Genomic DNA, 21,927 nt, shown 5'->3' with positions numbered 1-21,927 from the left:
ACTCATGTGGCGCGACTCCGGGAGGAAAACTAGGAAGGAGACCTGAGGAGCGCCCAGCTCAGCTCCCTGGACAGACGTAGGACCCAGGAGCAGGGTTAATCCTCGGCTGCTTTGTCACTGCGAAGTCTCCGGCGGAGTCTATCAGCCAAACTACGTCGTCCCCGGGCAGGATCTGACCCAACGAGACAAGGCAAAAGGAGCAGGGCTGCTACTTCGGCAGCTCTCCCCGGTTCAGTCTCCGAATCAGAAATGACAATTACATCACGAGGCCGGGGCGGCAGCGCGGTGGAGCCTCTCGGTTTCCTGCAGCCTAATCTCGCTGAACCCGCCTCTACATTGGGGGGGCTACAGATTGGTGAAACGAGAAAGTGGAGGGAGGAGAGAGTCATACGAAACCATAATTTCCCCTTCTCCGTGTATTTGCTGTTTTAAAAATCGTGTCCTCAACGCTCCCCAACCAAGCATCTCACTGGAACTATTAACACCCCCTCAACACATCCCCAGATGTCAGGTTTCTTTTTGACTTGAGCATCTAGCATTTAGTAATAAGCATGAAAAAATTTACCAGGGGAAAGGAGTGTTGTTGCTGCAATTGTTTTTTCTTGACACAAAAAAGCTAAAAGTACAGCTTAGTCTCACTCGAAATTCTGAAATGGCATGCCTGTGTTAAAACACTTATTACATAAGGCAAAAGAGCCGATGAGGCACTCCATTCTTATATGTAGGCTTTCATATCCTGAAGAATTTGATAGCATTTGGAAATGGAGTTGCTAATGCGCTTAAAAAACAAAAACTATCCAAGTCATAAAACTGTATTCTATGCCCGTTACGTAATGGCTGTATTGTGTATTTCAAATTTCACTTAGCCTTTAAAAATATGAATAAGAGTTTTAAAATACTGTCACAGTCTTGAAAGTGAAAGCAATTTTTTCAAATTACTGCTTAATAAATTCAGCATCTAGCACAGTGCCGGGCACATGGTCCCAATGTTTTGCTTAGTGGAAATGGCACATATTAAAACAATTATTTTACATCACCCCAGTAATTCAACTATGCAATCTGTTGCCATTTTATATAGTCAAACCTCATATAATAGCATATTATTTGCATATACCACAGTTCAAAATCTGCTCTAGGCAGATTAGTAAAGGCTGCTGTTCTTTAGTGCATCATTTATTCAGAATTGATACAAAGCAAACCGTTCCAATTCAATGATGACCAGCATAATTGGAGCTTGGCCCCTTAGTAGGGGTCAAACATTTTTATGAAAATTATTTTTAACCATTATACGAAGATTTTTCTATACTGTATTGCAAATGTTTCTCTTAAGCAGTTTTTTGAACGTCATTTAGCATTTTCTTGACAATTCAATGTCAATTTTATTAAAAGTGATTATGTAGTAGGTTGTAGTGGATTCAGGAAATACATCAAGTTCCTATTCTATATTCTTCTTAGGTGTTAGGGATGCTCCCAGGAGGTACAAAAGCTATCAGTTGCTACACCGAAGGACTCCAGGGTGGTATGACTTAGTGATTATCTCTGTCTTTTGTAATTTCTCTCTCTCCCCCTTCACTAACTGACAATCTGTTGTCCTTGCTGTTACCAGCATAGCTGCCACTAACATTCTTCTCATCTTCTGATTGGTAACTTCCATTCTAGTGCAGACTGGGAATCCAGATAGCCTCACTTGTCATAATTCTGTCTAAAGTAAACTTAATAGGTTCTGGGTGAGGGACTGATGGGTTCACCAAGGAGTAAGATGCAACACACCTTAGTGCATAGACTTCAGGAAAGATATTTGGACTACTCAAGTGTAGCTTTTAAATGCATTCTTCTTACTTCCTAACCAGGTTTTGAACCACAGCGGTTGCCCAACAAGCCGAGAATTTTCCAGCCCTCCAACACTGGTGTTAAAAAGTCCACTGCCGTATGTTAGATGACTTCCCAAAGCTACTCACTTCTTATTATGTTTTCTCAACCCCACAAAAACCCAATCATTGAAATTCTGAACTCTTTTGATAGTGCATGGGTGTTAAGTAAATTGCACACCTCTTGTGGAATTCATTTTCACTTAATCATGCTAATTATGTGGAGACTATTTTGTTTTGTTATCGTTCTTTGTTTTTTTTTAAATAAATCAATACCTAAATTTCCCGGCTAACAGAGTCATTGCAAGGATACTAGGGCATATATGTAATATAAGAATGCCTATTTGGTAATTTGTACTTCGAAGTCAATTCTCATTTGAACCATTTGCGATGTGAAAACAATGCTGTTCGGTTTATATACTCAAACACCTAATGATTGTTTTACGTCCAGGGTTCCTGTGGGATCACATGCTTATAGTTCAGTCTCAGTATGCCTATATGCCACAAAGATGTAGTCTTGGAGGGGTATGCCTTTGGTGTTTCCTCTAAATCTCTCCTGTATAGCATGTTTTGAAACCGTTTTGTGAGTGGGTATTTGCTTGTCTGTATCCCACTGTAGAATGCAAGCAGTACAGGCACAGGGTCCACATCCCTCTCGTTCACATTTGGGGACTTCCACCTACCTATCCCCATGCCCAGCAAACATGTAGACATTCAGTAGATATTGGCCAACATACCGTCATATTCCAGAGGACAGAATATGTCTTTCTCTTGGGGTCCTGGCTGTGATGTAGGAGAGTTCAGAGAACATTTAGCAGAGAAAATAATGCTTCCACTGGCTATTAAAAAGGTAAAAAGAATTAGCCAAGTAGGCAAAGTGGGAAAAGGAGTTCTCAGGAAAAGACATAGACTGTTTAACTGTAGACAGGTGTGAGAAAACAAAAATATGCATTTAGAAATATTGAGCCAATATTTACACTATGGAGTGAACTATGACACCTTAGGGGGGAAAATGGGTGTAATGTAATAGATCACAGACAAATGGAACCCCAATGCAGTTACCCTATTAGCTACAGTCCCTTAGCCTCTGGAGCAGCACTGACCAATATTAAAACATAAAGTGAACCACAAATGTGAGCTACATATGTAATATTAAATTTTCTGGTAGCCACATGAAAAATGTACAGAGGCACAGGTAAAATTAATTATCATAATGCACTTTAACCCAATACATCAAAAATTACCATTTTAATGTCTATACAACATACAAAATTATTAACTAGATATTTTTAAATCTTTTATAGTCTTTAAAATCCAGTGTGTCTTTTACATGTATAGCACATTTCCATTTGGACTAGTCTTATTCCAGGGCTCAACAGCCACATGTGGCTAACAACTACCATATTGGGTAGTGCAGCTCCACAGATTGTAGAAAATCTTTAATAATATAGTTCAAGAAAATTTTCTTAAGATGAAAATCTAAATCTTGTTAAATCTAAAAGTTTATTTATGCTGATTATTCGTGTTGAATTATGCTAGGTTATAAAGACCACCTTCTTGTGTTTAGGCTTTTACGCCAATTAGAGAATCAGCAAAGTTTACATTTTATGTACTGTGTCTTCATTAACGATGCTGTAGTTACAACTACTTCTGTCGCTATTAACTGTGGTGGTGGACTGTAAATGTAAACTGTCTTTATGGCAGAAATAAAACGCTATAGATTTGGGGTTGGCTAAGCTTTGAAAAAAATCTCTCAATATGAAACTACCTCTTCTACGCCAGTTACTGCCAAGCATCTTCCTAGCTGTCCAGGATTTTGCTCTTTAATTCTTCTATGCCCATTTACTTGTAGATGACAAAAACCACCCTGGCCTTTGTTTGAGGCAGTTACCTACCCAAAGCTGCAGTAAGGATTAGCTGCAGCTCCCTGAGTACCAAGAAAGGTCTAAAGAGCTAACATGAAGATGCTTAGACACTCTCCCTGCAGGTTACTGTGCAGCTTTCCCTAATGAGATTGGACCCTTTTGCTTTCGTTGGGATTTGAGTGCCAAAGACTGGCAAATCCAAGACACTCATTTTCTTCACTAAAAGCAATCTTGAAAACTGTCCTTTTTAAAAAGTCTGAGAATGATTGTGTACAAGTAGCCAAATCTGTGCAAGAAAAAGGCAGATACTTTAATGAAATGCATATGTGATTGGTGCCGTCTCACTCCTTCTCAAAAACAAGAAAATGTCTAGTATAGTTAAGGGGTTAGAAAAGCCAAGGAGTCCCAAAGAAGCAAGGAAAACCTGTCAGTTTTAATAATATGTCAGTTTAATATGTCTAAATGATTGGGAGTAAATATTACATGAAACCTATCCTTTTATGTAGAAATGGCATCTGCAGCTCTCATTAGGCAGTCCTGCCATAAACATATATGAAAGTTTCCTTTAAGGAATTTCACAAACATATGACTGTATTATGAATCAATTCAGTAATAACATGATCCTATTATTTTTTAGAGATTTATTTAGATAGACTTCAACTAAAGAAAAGTGCAGTATGCATGAGTTTTTCCAAATTGTTCAAGGTTCTGAAGGGAAGAAAGCTATAAAGAAAGCATGATGTATGCTTACTATTTACATAATTGACTCTCAAAAGAAGACATAGACACTGACCTGTTTCAGATTAGTTTAAGAAACATAAAAATCTCATATAATTTATCTTTTCACAACGAATTTGCACACACAAGATTTCATGCAATTCAATGGTGGAAAGAATAATCTTTTCAACAAATGGTGCTGGGACATCTACATGCAGAAGAATGAAATTGGACTCCTTTTTCACATCATATACAAAAATTAACTCAAAATGAAACATAGGCCTAAATGTAAGAACTAAACTGTTAAACTCTTAGAAGAATATATTGCAGTAAATCCTTGTGACCTCTTTTAGGCAAAACATTCTTAACTACGACACTGAAAGCATGAGTAACAAAAAGTAGGTATATTGGACTGAAGTCAAACTTAAAATCTTGTGTGTTTCAATCAAGAAAATGAAAAGATCCATAGAATAGAAGAAAGTATTTGCAAATCATGTATCAGATAAGGGACTCATATCTAGACTATATAAAAAACTCTTAAAACTCAATAATAAAATACAAATACCCAGTTTTTAAAATGAGCAAAATGTCTTAATAGACATTTATCCAAGAAGATACACATTAAGCACGTGAAAAGATATTCCATAGGATTAGCCATCAGGGAAGTACAAATCAAAACCACAGTGTGATGCTACTTCACACTTAAGAGAAATGGCTCTAAAAGAAAAAACAGGTGAAGACAGGTGTTGGTGAGCATGTAGAGTCATTGGAACACTCAATTGTTGTTGCTTGTTGATGCGTAGCAAATCACTTCAAAATCCAGTGGCTTAAGACAAGAAATATTTATTATCTCATAGTTTCTGGGGGTAAAGAATACAGGAACAGCCTAGCTGGATGGTTCTGACACAAGGTCTTTCATGTGGCTGCAGTCAGAGTGTTAGCAGGGGCTGCTGTCATGCGAAGGCTTGCCTGGGTCTGGAGGATGGAACTGCAAGAAGGCACTCTCACATGATTATTGGCAGGAGGCCTCAGACCCCTGCCACGTGGGCCTCTCCTCAGACTGCTTGAGTATCCCCATGACGTGGCAGCGAACTTCCACTAGAGCAAGGTGTCCAAGAAAGGGCGACAGTGAAGCCAGAGTGTCCTTTCTGACCCAGTCTCCTAATTCACACATGGTTACTTCTATTTTACTCTATTAATTAGAAGTGAGTCACTAAGTTCATTCCACACGCAAGAGGAAAGCCATCTTGAACAGGTTTTAAAACCACCACAGCAGGCTTTTCACATTTTTCCTAGGGTCTGCCTCTTTGGTTTCCTAAACGAACTTGCGTGTCCTTGTTTCCATAGACTGAACAGACTCACTGCCTCCCTCAAGGGAGCAAGACTGAAGTGTCTTCTGGTTACTGCATCAACTATTGCTTAACTGTTCTGAGTGATATGCAGCACTCCCCAGGAGTACCCGATGAGGCTCCTTGAAGGCTGGTAAACAGACAAGCTTTCAGCCACAGCACATTTACATTTTCAACCATGAAGAAGGAACAGGATCATTGCAATAAATCTGTCCATTTGGAAAAGGAAGAATGAGGAACACACATTGATCACCATTCCATAGTAATTATCAAAACCTACTAAGCAGGAATAGCCAGGACTCCTTTCCCTGGCAATACAGGAAGTTCATGAATTAACCAACCTGGTAGCCTCTGATTCTTTCTCCTGCATGTTCTCTCTCATGCCTTGCCCTCTGCTGCTCCTGGATTTCCCTTTGGAAGGTTCATATTTGACAGTTTTCCTCAACAAATGTACCTGAGGCAGACACGGGGAGGCTGTTCTTCTCGGAGACCTCTTGGATTTTGAAATATTTCAGCACAGGGGTTATTTTAAAGTTTAACAATAAGATTATTGCAGACCAAATTGGGGATTTCTTTGGGATGTTAATCTCTTCAGGCACTTAGCAGGCTTGATTTGTTTCCATTCTATTCCATGTACAGGTTATCATAGCCAAACCTCTTGCCCAGACATGGCTTTCAAGGCTGCAGATTCTCAGTTTTTATTTACTGGGCTCTGTAGACTTCCCATCCCTCTGGCCCTTAAATTAATGTCTACCTTGAGATCACCTGAAATAATACGCTTAGGTGGGGAGGCAATACAATTTATCACCTCATGCTAACAGTATCACTGCTGCTTTATGACAAAGCACAAGTCTTACCTCCTGCTAATCCTGCAGGTTCATGGCCACAGCTTAAAACTTCCTCAATTTCAAGTGCAGAGTAGATGACTGTTTCAATACTGCAAGGCCCAAATCACTGGACTCTCCATCAGGGTACTTACCAAGCGTGGGCAGAGAATGTCTCCCTGAGCAAATCTTGGCTTCCTTCCACCTTTGTTTTTAGAATGTTTGGTTCTAGTCTGAGTTCACCTAACTCAGAAGACTTTGCTGAAAATAGCGAAACTGTACCATCACCTACAAACTATGAATTTATCTTTTATTTCCCTTAACATTATAGCCTCAGCCAGGAAAGCGCCTGGTTTTCAAGGTAAGCAATTGGCAGCTAAAGCAAATAGTTTGCTAGCACATTAAAAACAGAGCCCCATCACACACTGACCAAATGTTTCTGCTAACTAAGTGGCACATGTACCATGCAGCATACCATTTCTGGGACCAATTGGCCATGGTTCCTGGTTGCAGAAACGAAATTCACTCTTGCTAATTTAGGCAGAAATGGGTTTTTTAAAATAACAAAATAGTTTACAACATTTCTGCGAGTACCCAGAAACCAGACTTGGATTATACATGGGAGAAATGTCCAGTTGCACAAAGGGACTGCCGTGTGAAAATTCCACTGACCTACCACCTGCCACTTTGAACTAATAACGATACAGACTAAGTACTAGAACCTTCATTGAAACTCTACAGAAGAACCACACACTTCAACCGACCACCTTACTTGCCAAACAGCCCTATAGATTCTGCCTTACAATGTTCATATCCAGCATCCATGTCTTATGTAGGTGTAACTGGTTAGGGGAGACCAGGTCACCTGCGAAATCTTAGCTTCACCTGAGTCTGAGAAATGTCACATGCAGCTTTCCAGTAACCTGGAAAGTATGCTAGGAAGAGATTAGAGTAGCATTTAGTGTGTGTCATTCTTCAGTATGTGGCACAGGGGCCAAATGTTTATTTCTGCATTTTCATTATGTTTTAACTGACATACTAAAATCTGAAGAAAATCTTAATAAATTCTCTGTAGGATTCTTTTTGGTTTTAGTGTTTGTATTAGTCCTTTTTGTGTTGCGATAACAGAATACCTGAGGCTGGGTAATTTATAAAGAAAAGGTATTCATTTACCTCACAATTCTGTAGGCTGGGAAGTTTAACAGCATAGCCCTGGCTTCTGGAAAGGGCTTTCACACTGCATCATAACATGGTAGAGGTCAAAGGTAAAGCAAAAACATGGGAAGAGACAAAAACATGTGAAGATCTTCTGACCTTTATAACAAAGCACTCTCTTGGGGACTAATTCATTCCTAGGAGGACTAATCCAGTCTTGCCAGAAGGAGAATTTACTGCCACCAGAATACGGCACCAAGACATCCAAGAGGGACCTGCCCCGTGAGCCAAACATCTCCTATTAGGCCCCACTTCCCAGCACCACCACACTGGGATCAAATTTCGATTTTCCTTCCTTCCTTCTTTCCTTCCTTCCTTCCTTCCTTCTTTGCTTCCTTCCTTCCTTTTTTCCTTCCATCCTTTCTTTATCTCCTTTCTTTCTTCTCTTTCTTTCTTTCCTCTCTCTCTTTCTGGATCTCACTTTGTCACTCAGGCTAAAGTGTAACGGCATAACACAGTTCACTGAAGCCCCAACCTCTGGGGCTCAGGCAATCCTTTACCTCAGCCCCACAAGTAGCTAAGACTACAGGCCCATACCGCCACACCCAGCTAATATTTTGTATTTTTTGTAGAAACAGAGTTTTGCTACCTTGCCCAAGCTGGTCTCGAACTCCTGTGCTCGAGCAATCTGCCCACCTTGGCCTCCCAAAATGCTGAGATTGTAAGCATGAGCCACCTTGCCTAGCCTAGAGATCAAATTTCAACATGAGTTTTGATAGGGACAAACTCAAACCATATCTAAGGCATAGCAGCATTATTGCTGTTGTAGTTTGTTTGGCCTACCTTTCTGTTTTAAAGCCACAAATAGTATTCCAGAAGTGTTTGATATATATCTCTGTATGCAGATAAATCAATAACTGCTCACCTCCACACTCTTTCATAGTAAAGAGCACGCCTTTGTTGCAAGCGTTTCCCTCATGGAGACACTGGAGTGGAATATGGTTGTGGGGCAAGTGAACAGTGAAGTGTGGCGGTAATTATGCCTGAGGATCTGAACTGTTCAGTGGTGACAGAAAAGTATCAGCTGGAGCTAAAAGTGGCTTGAAATTAAGGGAGCAGGTAAGGTCAAATATCCGGTAGGGAGCAAAACCCAAGTTTCTGAAGCACAGGAAGTATTGTAGATTGTAAAATGAACAGCAACTCACCCAAGGATCATTAAATATGAGTAAATTTTGCATTAATTGTATTTCACTGTATTCTAGTTCTTGAGAAGTTGGCTAACACTATTAATCGGTATACCATATATTGATTTTGTTGGGATACAAAAAAATGTGCTTACTCTTGGATAAGTGGATAAGACACTTCTGGTTGTAAGTAAGAGAGGCTTACGCCAATTAATTTGAGAAAAAAGGAGCTTCTAATTCATAAAATCCTAGGAAGTGCTGTCCCATCAATCCTCAGGAGACCATATAGCTCTTCATCCTGGCTCTTCACCAATAATGTGCCCTTTTTCTCTACTTATTCAGACCCTATTGGTCTGATTCTCCAAAGAGAAAATCTGATTGGCTTTTGGCCAGCCAATGGACTACTTCTTTTATGGGCAGGTGTCCAGCCCTGGTCTAACCAGTTATATTGAGTGGAGGTGAGGGCACGTTCACTTAATTCAAAGGATTGACATTCTCAAGCCTGTGAATAGGACTGGTAAAACTAGCAGGGTAAGGTGAGTGTGGTAGATTAATAAACTAATGACTCTAGTACAGTTACTATATTTTACCCCACATAAATTAAGACTTGTAATATTGTAACAGCATCATTAATCTTATTTACAAACTGTCTGCTTGCAGATTAATGCTTGTGATTCTTATATACAAAATACCTTAAACATATTCATTCTTTCACTAATTATTTACTGATGCCTACAAGTACCCTGTGGCACAGTGTATCAAGTTCTCTTGATGCCAAATAAACAAATCATGAATACATACTTTGAGGCACCAAAAGAAGGAGACAGCTAATATTTACTACGATGTATTTTTTAATAAAGGCATAAAGATGAGTATTGCAGGGAAATAAAGCATTTGTTCATATTTGGGGGATCGAAAAGAAGGTTCCTTCCTTCCTTCAAGTAACGATTTTTGAACTAGATCACTAGTGATGAATTTACCAATGCCCTTCTTTCTTCTGGTCATCACTGATTAGCTTTTATACACTTACTATAACATCCTATTATCAAATCATATTTTACAGATGCTGTTTCCCTTTCAGGAAGTTTTGCTGATTCTCAATGTGTTAACATATAGAACTAGAATGGTATTTTGTCAATTGAAAGTAAATTAAGATTCCCTCCCATGGGATAAAATTGTTTTCTTTTCCTTTCTTCTTTTAATTTTCTTTCCCTTTTCATAGGCATTGAAAAATCCTTTTCTAATAACATAGTTTTCGTGCACATCGGAATTTTTCAGGTGTCTCTAGTAGCGATGGTGATTGTCATTTCCATGGTCTCTTCTTTAGTATCAAGGCCAGCCTTAAACGAAATGTGAAATGTGCCAAACATATGTTTAGTACCAATATATGCCCTTTTTCTAACCCACTTTTAGTGCAATGCCCAGCAACGGCATAATAACATTGTGTATTTAGGACCAAATCTTTTTACTCTAATGCACCATCAATTGGTTCATGTGCTCTTTTTTTCTTTAAAAAAAAAAAAAATGGAATCTTACTCTGTCGCCAGACTGGAGTGCAGTGGCATGATATTGGCTCACTGCAACCTCTGCCTCCCGGGTTCAAGCGATTCTCCTGCCTCACCCTCCCAAGTAGCTGAGACTATCGGCACCACCACCATGCCCAGTTAATTTTTGTATTTTTAGTAGAGACAGGGTTTCACCATGTTGGTCAGGATGGTCTTGATCTCTTGACCTTGTGATTCACCTGCCTCGGACTCCCAAAGTGCTGGGATTACAGGTGTGAGCCCCCATATACTCTTAAGAAAGAAGATTGTAACCAACCAAATAATGGCACAATGCTTTCTTATGACATAGAATTCTAATTTTATAGTTATTGAAAAGGCCCTTTTAAATTTATTTACACATAGATTTTTAATACTCTATCACTCATTTATATAAATAAAAGGATGATATAAGTGAATCACATTCTTTAATATATTCCTAAACATGGTTACATTGAGTCTGTCCCATTACGATAGCAAAGATCTGGAACCAACCAAAATGCCCATCGACAATAGACTGGACAAGGAAAATGTGGCACATATACAGCCATAAAAAACAATGAGTTCGTGTCCTTTGTAGGGACATGGATGAATCTGGGAACCATCATTCTCAGCAAACTGACACAAGAACAGAAAACCAAACACCACATGTTCTCACTCATAGGCGAGTGTTGAATAATGAGAACACATGGACACAGGGAGGGGAGCATCACACACTGGGGTCTGTTGGAGGGGGCCAAGGGAGGGACAGCGGGGGCGGTGAGGAGGTCGGGGAGGGATACCATGGGGAGAAATGCCAGATGTAGGTGACAGGGTGGTGGAGGCAGCAAACCACATTGCCATGTATGTACCTATGCAATAATCCTGCATGATCTGCACATGTACCCCAGAACCTAAAGTACAATTAAAAAAAAAATCACTTTTTGACTTCATTGTCACCGTTTATTTTTAACAAAACACAATTTACTCTTTTGTGCCATCAAGCAGTGTTGTTAATGCAGCATGTCTTAAAAGAGTGCTCTACCACTATAACTGTAAATTTTTTCCAAGCTGCTGATCTCCATTGTAAGGGTTTTGATGTAGATGCACGAGCAAATGATATCCACAGACAGTGACATGAAGACACATTCCCACTTCTGAGTTGTTAAAATATCAAATGATGAATCAATGGCATATGACATAGAATTAGAGATATGGCACTACTTGATAACTTTCAAAGTAGTAATGCAGACTTTATGTTTCTTTAGCATTATCGTAATCTAAGACAAGTCAGGTAGTCATTGGTTCTTATTTTACAAAATACTGGATGTCCCCCAAATTAAGTAATCTGCTCCCAATGACACAAAGATAACAAATAGTAGATTTGGAACTATGCTTCATAGTACCTGGGTATTTTATTCATAACCCAAGCCTCTTTCCACCAATTCATGCTATTTCTGCCCTGTAAGTACCATGTGCTAACTGACCGTGCCACTGGGAGCACCCGAATTTATGCTATTTCCCATCGTACTTCTTAGATATGCGTGAACCTACGCTGTAACTCTCAGTCTCTCTACCTGTCCCTTATCCTTGCCGATTGAAAAATTTAATCCAACGGTTCACAAACTATTCCCCCCAAAATGTTGTTTCAAGATTTTCTGTTTTTAAATCAAGTAACAGTCATCTTTTCTTAATATGCAGGAAAAATTTAGCTACCAAATAGTCTTCTAAATCAAATTTTTTCATTATTTTTTCTTTAGTTCTAGTTTCTGCTATTATTTGATGATATTAGAATCTTGTTTTGTATGATTATTGAATTTACACAAAACAGTCGCTTTTAGTTTACAATAGCAACATTTCAAGGTATTATAAAAAAAATTTTCCACAAGTGTTACATTTCTTGAACAACTATGAAAACCCTTGATTTTATTCATTCTTCTGGAAGTCTGCTCTCTTTCAGGTTCACAGATAATACTAATGGTTCAAATACACTAATCCCTGCTATTCAATTGGCAAGTTACTTTGTTAGACTCCTTAGAAGAGTCCTTAGAAAATTCACACAGAGTGAATTGAAGATTGAGAATTTGAGACACTTCGTAAGACAAAGGAGTTATATTTTTCCAGTTTGACTTTTTCAAATTTCTTTAATTACATAATGTGTTATTAAAGCAAGACATTCTAATTTCAGGATAGCACTACCTGTGACCAACTTTTTCCAGCTAATTTTGGGGGGAGTAGCTCAATCCTGCATCAAAGAATCAAATTTACAGCTTCTTTCTACCCAGGAAAGAGCTGATACACTTAATTAATCTTTCCAGGAAGCCAGGCTGACTCTCATTATTTCCACGCATTGTATGCTTAAAGCATGTATAATTTAATCCTGTTTGAAAGATATGTGAAAGAGAATTGACATAAAATAGCAAGAAAGCTCTGAAGTGAACTGAGCTATATAATTTGGGCATAAGCATTCTTAATATCACCTTTAAAAGAACTTGAAATATATTTGACGGTGGGAGGAATTTCAGTATAGATTTGAAAACTATCAAACAGCATCTGTTGCCTTCTCCATTTTGATTAAAACATCCTCACAGGGAAAATAGTGGTTTGTCTGTTAAGTCAAACACTAATGAAACATTTGCTAGAATAATCTCTTTAATTTGGACAACATTTGGCAATAAAGTGCAGTCATTGGATCATTTGCCTGTATTCTGAGGCTTCTGAGTTAACTGAGCAGAGCTAAGTCTAATATGGTAATGGGCTCTTTGTTAAAACCTGGACATATGCATTTCTCATGCTCTGTTGTGTTCTCCTCTGGTGAAGAGAGATAAGAAACGTTATTGTGATGGCGTTAAAGGTTTCCCATTGACATATCTAAATACCGTATCTTTTGAATCAAAGGCACTATGGCCATAAGGCTCAGGTGAGGAATGAGGATGAGTGGTATTAGTCAAGTCACCAAAAAAAGGGTTGGTAATGAATGTACCAAAACGGTGGAAATGCTTTTTGATTAGCCTTTGAGAGTTCATATGAAACATAGTACTGTTGGCATGTGAAACAAAGTAAATGCAACAGGTAATATCAGTAGAAAATAGAAATAACATCACTTCATACTATCATTTTATAGAAATTAGACTAAGTGTTCTCAAATTCAAATTGGTCTTGTTTCTAAATTACTGTTATAAATTTTATGTATGTATGTGTGTGTGTTTGCAAATATATGTATACAATGGACACACACACACACACACACACACAGCACTCCTGCACTCCACACACATATTATAATATGTTTTGTGGCAACATTCACTACTCATAGCCAATTAGGCAAGTAACCAGTGAACACACACACATACACACACACACACACACACACACACACACACACACAGTCATACCTTCAGCTTTGTATTGCATCCTACAAAACCAAAGCTTTAGTTGTCCATGTATACTTGGAAGAACTGACCTGAAATGCCATGACAGGAGTAGCATGGGCTACAGCAGAGGACACATTGCCAGCAGCCATAACAGTGCAGGAGTTGAGCAAGCAGAAAAGATGTAATACATGTGAAGCAAGAGGAGTAGTCAGCGACATTGGCCTGGGTCCTTCATGAGGAGCAGACTCACATGCTAAAATACATTCCCATGCCTCTTCCCCCAGCACTGCCACCACCTAGAATTAAATTTTCAACAATAACACCAATTGTGTGTTTTGGGGATCTTTCTCTCTTTCTTTCTCCTTCTTTCTTTCTCTCTTTCTCTCTCTCTTTCTTTCTTTCTTCTTTCTTTCTTTCTCCTTCTTTCTTCTTTTCTTTCTCTTTCTTCCTTCCTTCTTTCCTTCTTTCTCTTTCTTTCTTTCTTTCTTTCTTTCTTTCTTTCTTTCTTTCTTTCTTTCTTTCTTTCTTTCTTCCGTCTGTCATAAAGATGTTACTAAACTTTACCATTTAATTTTACTTGTTTGGATAAATCCTTCCTCATTCCTAGCACTGGATGCTAGGAAAATAGTTTCCCAGAAATCTACTGAGTTGACGGTCAGGGAGTCTAGGAGACTGGTATCAAACAAGTAAAATGTAAGTGAATATCCTTACACGTCAGTTCATTGTTAAGAGACTATTTCTCTCCTTTCGGCCAAGTATTCTCAGTGATTAGCACAGTTCCCATCACACATGTAGGCTTCAATAAATATTTAAATGAGTGACTTACAATAAATAATATTTACTTGGGGCTTATGTATGTCGACATCGTGCAAAATACTTTACAGATATTGTGTCATTTAACAGTGCTCTTATTCCTATTTGATGGATAAGTAAACTGGACCTTGAGAGAATAAATAATTTGTTCCACGTTACATGGTTAGTTAAAGGTGGTAAAACTAGGATTTAAACCAAAGAAACCTACATGCAGTGCCATAACTCTTAACCTGTCTTCTGCATTATCTCCAATATCGAAAACATGCAGGAAGGAATGACTGAATGTCCCATACCTGATAAGAGACAATCATTCTCCAGGTTAATTGCGCATCCAGAATAAAAAGTAGTTAGGAGTGCAAAGACGCAGGACACTGCCCATGCTTATAAACGATTTGTTTTGGTAACAGTAACTAATTTTTACTAATTTTTGTACTTGAAATGGGATGGAATGCACTATCAATTTTTTAAACATTATTTTTAAACCTAACATATCTACATGATAAAAAGAAACTTAAAATGACAACTACTTCAGCAAAGAATGATAAGCGAAACACCAGATGCTACATATTTTCAACTGCAAAAATACCCTGGGAAGTCAGCTGTATCTTCTAAAATTTCATGATGTCATCGTATGGCTTCAGGATCTATCTAGTTACTTTATAATCTTATTAGCTTATCTCTGCTTCCAGTCATGCAGTAGGCCTTAATTGCATAGGTTTGTTTATAATATTGTTAGTGTTCTGGTCTCATATTTCATGCAAGAAGCATCTTGCTTACAGGCTAGTGCACAAAAACTTGCCACCCTGAGCAAAACCTAGTGATCCATTGCAAAATGATATCACTGTCCCATTTTTCTGAAGAGGTCATCGTTTCCTGGCATTGAGCTATCATGCTAGTGACTCAGAGTTTTTTATTTTATTCAACTTTCCCAAAAGTTCAAGTCTAGGATGATGATTTCAAAGTGTGATGGAAGCGAGGTGTTTCAGTTCAGCAAGTTTCAATGTCACGGTGAAATTTACCATGTTTTCCAGGCATCAGTTACACTGCCAGGTTTAGAGAGATTTCAATTATATTAGGAATGGAAATAATTTTGGATTTCTTGCAGTTCTACTCTGAATTTCACTGTTCCATCTTTTTGTCTCCCAAATTTATTCATCTTTTTATTGTCTTCAATCTACATTCTTTTACAGGTGAATATTTTCTCCTTATAGAATTTTACATAAGCCATTGTCAGATGTTTCCTTGGAGATCTCATACAAATAATTGAGTTGTATTACTTTCAAAAGTTTTAAAAGTGGAACCACTAGCATTTACCACCCAATAGGAGAGGGTGCTCCTCATAGCCCTACCAGAACTAACTTGGGTCATCATAGAGAATGGGTGGCAAATTATCTCCATAAGACACTATCCCTACCTATATCTACTGGTTAGTTGGCCAAAAATGAGACCATCTTTCTTTCCCTCAGTGCCTTCTGTGAGTAAAATCTTTTAATTAAGCCTCTCCTATGTACAACCAAACAATCTGAACTGGATGTTTGAGGGATGGGACTTGAACTGATTTGCTTCTGTAAGGGAAAAGTCCAGAATTTCAGGAATGGGTTCAGGTGGGGCTGATTTAGGCAAGAGCTCAAGCAGTGTCCTGGTTTTGCTTCCTCTCAGTCACCTTAGTGGTAGACTTAGCTCTCTGCCCTTGGCATGCTAGCATTATTCTCAGCTTCATACACAGAGCCAAGGGATAGAAATCTCCAGACTTTAAATTTCCCAAATTCCCAGACCAGCAGGAAAGGACAAATAATATTTCTCATAAGGACAGTATAAAACACCCCCAAAGTCAATGTCACTGGCTTTGATTGGCCTGACGTGGCCATGAGCTCACTGGGAAGCAATTACTGCTGCCAGGAAAGAATGATGCTCTGACTGGCTAGTTGTGGATTACGGGCCCCCTCTGGAGTCAAGGTAGTGTTTTCTCCACAGGGGCCATGAGAACTGAAACTGGAGGGGTCATTTCCCGAACAGATCAATCAGAAACAGTTACGTGAGTAGGATGAATGGATAGAGGCATCTACTAAACAGTGCCATTTCAGATTTCAGTTATTTGTCCTACTTATTCATATGCTTGGATATTTTCTATTTCTCTTTCTAGTTCTTTTACAAGCACATTAAACAGTCGTTCTCTGTTTTTCTCTGGGCCTGTTTGCTTCTGAACAGTCATCTTACATCTGGCCTTTTTATATTTATTCTTGCGTCATGCCCACAACATTTTGCTTTGTCCTTCTTACATATTATTAAATTTTGTCATCCTTGCTTTCTTTGGTTGCCGTCCTGAAACATCTCATTTCAACACCAGCTGATGTATTCATTTCTTCATATCAGATTGCCTGGATTTGGGGATAAGTATTGAAAAGTTGAATGAGTGGGCAGTGAGCATCTAAGTAGTCCTCTTTGCAGATAATATTTTTTTGATAGCAAAGGAGAAAAGTCGGTGTTTTGTAGGAAGTAGAGTGCATAGATGTGAAAGAATTAAGAATGAAAAGGAAAAAAGTAAATTAAAAATATTGAAACATCTTAATCACTCTACTCAACCTTTTCTTCCTAAAGCCTTTTTATATGTTCAATTAATAACAAATAAATTTATTTGAGTTTTGCCTCTTCTTTAAGACCATGCCCACTGGAGCTGTTAATGAGCAGGAAAATGATTAAGAGCCAGGTGGCAGAGGAGCTAAGGATGTGAATCAAAGAGTCTAGATAATGCACAAGCTCAATAGTGAGTGCTAAATAATTGATACACAGGTGTATAAGATACACAACAGGACACTGATACACAGAGCAAAACACTATTGTTACTAATGGTCTCAGGTTAGCAGCAACCGTTCACCAATAATGACTCCTTATATTCAATTCTTATAATAATACGGTCCATGTTTTTGGGCCAGCAGATTCTAAAATGACTTCTTCTGGAAGGCTTTGGATTTATCTTTTTCACATGATAAAATAGCCATTAGATAACAATAGTATGGATACTAAAATCTGTCATGTATTTATTTTCACGAAACCATCACATATACCTACTGTTAGTAGAATACAATTTTTGAAACCCACAATGTCTGCATATGGTACTACATTCAAAAGACAGACACAGCATACAGGGAAAGTAAGTCTCTCTCTGTTCAGCTACCCAGTTCTCCTTTCCAGAAAAAATTGCTATTACCTGTTTCTTACGTATCCTGCCACAGACAATGTAAGCATTTGCAAACATGTGTACCTCTACAAACATAAATGAATTTTTATATACATAATTAGTAACACATTATTGTGCATCTTATTTTTTCACTTATTAATGTATGTTAAGAATTTCTAATGGCTAAATTACAAACAAGGATGTTGAAGACCAGGTTTCTAATATAAATTCTAACCTTTTGAAGAGTAGTATTATAATTGCTATGATGGTAGGCACAAAATAAACCAAAACACCTTTGGCCCCTGGAATAAACATATGAAAAGAAATGTAAATTCAAATTCAAAAGAGAAAAGCATTGTTACCTATCAAATAAGCAAACAATAACAACAATGAAAGGGTTATTTCAATATAAAATCTGTAATGCCTGTGATCAAATGCTGAAGCCAGAAACCTAAGAATAACTTCTGATTTCTTTCTCTGCTTCATCCACATTAAATATTTCACTAAGGCCTGCCATGTCATCCTTTAAAATATGTGTATTAAATCTCTCCAGAGGACATAGCTGAGTTGCACTCAGATTTCAGACCCACAGAAACTGTAAGACAATAATATTTGCTGTTTTAAGCCACCATGATTTGGGCTAATTTGTTTCACAGTCATATGTATCCATATACCTTTCATAGCACCTTGCTTTTTTTCATAGTTATGGTACTTTTGAAACTCTTTCATTGATCGTTGTGATATTTATCATCTCCCTTTTAAATGTATACCCCAGCGAGTAAGAATCTTATCTATTTGGTCCCCAAAATATCGGTGACATTTATTATAGTTCTGAAATTCAGTTGTTTAACAAAAGAATAAATAAATGAATTGGTATTTTGGATTTACTGCCTATGGGAGAATGTAAGCTGGTGTAAGCTCATTGTCTGTGAGTTCGTCTCTTTTATATCAACGATCTTAACTTTGCCAAGTCTTTGTCCCAGTGATTTCATTGTTAGAAACTTATCCTGGCATATGAAAATTTAGCTAGAATAAATTTTATTGTAACTGTGTTCATAATAGCAGAACAGTGTAAACAATCTGTCTGACAATAGACTATTAAGTTATTTTTCATCCTACGTAGCCATTAGGTATAGAAAAATATTCATTAACATAGAACATATTCACTGTATGCTGTTGAGTGGTGCAAGCAAGCTACAAATCAGAAATATAATAGGTCCTGTTTACTGAGTGTTTACTATATGCTAGTCACTGTGATACATACCTTACATGTGTGATGTCATATATATAACATATCCAGAGTTATATGTGGGGGGTGTGTGTGTGTGTGTGTGTGTGTGTGTGTGTGTAGATTCAAAGGCATCAGATAGCTGCTTTTGCCAAACACTGATTGATATACATAGAACATGAATAGAAATTTATGTCACTAAAATGCTTACAATGATTATCTCCGAAAGGAAAGATGGGATTCGTATTTTTGCTTTTTATTTCTTTCCCTCATTTTTCTACGGTGAGGAGGAAACTTGGGCCAAAATGCCAAAAGGAGAGTTGCCAAATGATAAGGGTTACAGATACCAAATCTAGAAAACAGAGCCAGAGAGACAAAGAGCAGAACAGTAGATCAGGGGTTGGGCAGGAATCCAGGACATGCCTAGAATAACGAGCTATTGTTAATGGTTCTGCTGGGATATGCTGCCACTTCTCTAAGATAATAGGGATCCTGTAAAATCTGGGAAAGATTCTGGGTAGTACTTCTGCTAGGCACTGACATAATTAGGCATTTGTGTGCTGCCCAAACTGAATGGTCTCAGTCAGCTGCAGTATGGCCCTGCTGGACAGAAGATTGCCAGGTCAGAGGAGCTTTTAAAAAGATATCTGTTCAACTGAGCCCTGCTAGTTTGTGTGACCTGGTATCTGCTTGGTGCTGACTGCTCACGACTGAGACTGTTTGCAGGTTGAAGCATTTGAAGAACATAGCCCATTTCACCTATCTATTCTAGTTGATTTAGCTCTCCTAAGCTGCTGTGTTTAGATGCCTTGTCGTTACTTGCATGAAGACCTGACTGAAACTTGGAATCGATAGCCAGAATTGTCTATTCCTTGAGCAATACTGATTTCAGATGAACCAAAGCTTCTAGACATATAGGCATGGTGATTTCATTTGCTAGGATGCTCTTTAAGTACCAGCTGCAATGGCGACATCAACATAAGAATCAGAATTTTCAAGTGTTAGAATGCTATAGGTTCATTCATGGACCAGATTACTCATTTTAACTCCTAAGATCTTTATTGGGTAGTCAGAGTGAAAAAGTTCAGCATGAGCGACTGTTTGTTTGTAGAAAATGATAGAAATTACTGGACATCCATGATCATCCTTCCTTTCCACGATACTTGTTTTTTTTTCTAGAAATTCCACATCCAAACTTAGTATGTTTCATTGGCATTCATATGTACATTGTATATTCATATTATATTTAGAACAGTCCCAGTGTTTAGAATTGAGGAAAGGAACTCATATGTATCAAGAAGATGTCAACATTTATGATTCTGTTTGGTTCAGAATCTGTAGAATCTCCTCTTGGGACACTTAATAGAATTGTAGCACATTCAAAAGTTTGGAAACTCTTGTTCATTTGCCATGCTCTCATATCGAGGGTTTAGCGTGCAAAGACTCAAGAGTCAGATAAAGTCAGATGATCCCAAGCTCTATAAAGCTGGTCCTAGCATAGGTAAGGATACCAAAAGAGAATCTCATAATGGTTTGGCAGACATAAAAAATAAACAGATTTTTCTGTTCTTTTTCAAAAGGCGTATCATGGGGCCTAATGAATTTTCAATACAGAGTATGTCTCTATGTAATCTTGAGTACTTAGAAAGTGAAGAGTCTTGCTGAACAGGCACCTGTATATGGGCAAAAGAACCTGCACAGAGTGTTCCTTATTTTCAGTTGATGTTACCAGGGTTTCTACCTTGGAGCCCGCATGATATTGCCTAGTCACATGGGAATGGATTGGTTTTGGAACAGTTGTTAGGTCCACTGGATTGGTGTTTGGCAAAAGCAGCTATCTGATGCCTTTCAATCTATCGAGGATCATAATAGGATGCAGCTCCACTCCAGCTTTAATTCCATAGGGTGCAGAACATTTGCCTCCAACCCACCACTCCCACCCAGGATATGACACAAGGCCTAGGCTGCTCTCTTCTCCACTGGCTTGGTGAGTCTTAGATTGGGCCCCTGCATACAAGGATGCCCAATGATCATTGTTTAACCCTTCTACCTTAGGCATTGAGTGCAGCCAGCACTCTTTAACCTTTAAATTTTGTCATGTAGTGCCAAAGTCCACAGGTACCAGGCATAAAGACTGGCTATAACCTCAGGTGTCTCAGAAGGAAGGGGACAGGGTAGGTCAGCAAGGTTCAGTGCTTGTGGACAGAATGGGTGATAATGCTCACACAAGATTAGCAGAGATGTTTAACCCGATTGTTAATTTAAGTATTATTTATGTCAACAAGTTAAGCATTCAGTACAAGTTCTTCAACCATTTCAGGAGATAACACCACTCAGTGTAAATTGCATTTAAGGACAATGGAGCAGGTCAACAGGCCCCCTGAATTATGCATTTTAATCTGAGCACAAAGTGAAAGCAAAAGATAGTCTATAAGTACAAGTGTTTCTTTTAGTAAATATATTTTTTTCATAAAGCACAATTGTAGCTAAAAGCTAACAGTTTACTTATGAACCTATTAAAAGTTAAATAGCTTTTCTACAGAAAATTACTGCATCAGAAATAGACCTGAAACTAAATCCCCAAATATCCAATATTGAGTCTTGTACCTGGCTAGATTATTGACCATCATATGGCTTAAATTTATCTTTTTGATCTAGTAAGATAAAAAGAGATGAAATTTCCTGGAAAAAGAATGGCTATTTCTTCAGTATCAATATTTTTATTTGACATCCATCAAGTCAAACCCACAATTTGATTTTAGTCATCCTAAGTTATTAAAAACTGTTTTTTATGCTATCATTTTGGAATGCAAAACCATCGATCTTTCTGGAAAAATTATAATAGGGCATGT

The 21,927-nt window shown here is 38.1% G+C and overlaps 1 protein-coding gene across 1 annotated transcript in view; it reads right to left on the bottom strand.

The window, feature by feature from the left end:
• NRIP1 (nuclear receptor interacting protein 1) overlaps positions 1-161 on the bottom strand; it is a 104,424-nt gene extending 104,263 nt beyond the window's left edge. Inside the window, exon 1 of the mRNA XM_037742523.1 lies at positions 43-161. The gene's annotated coding sequence lies outside the window, so the exon portion shown is untranslated. The remainder of the gene's footprint in view (positions 1-42) is intronic.
• Between the last annotated feature and the right edge of the window lie 21,766 nt (positions 162-21,927).

Source organism: Cebus imitator, unplaced genomic scaffold (assembly GCF_001604975.1).
Source record: "Cebus imitator isolate Cc_AM_T3 unplaced genomic scaffold, Cebus_imitator-1.0 Scaffold7, whole genome shotgun sequence".
NCBI lineage: Eukaryota > Metazoa > Chordata > Mammalia > Primates > Cebidae > Cebus > Cebus imitator.
Note: the sequence above shows the minus strand (reverse complement) of the source record. Positions and strands in the feature narration are given on the sequence as shown.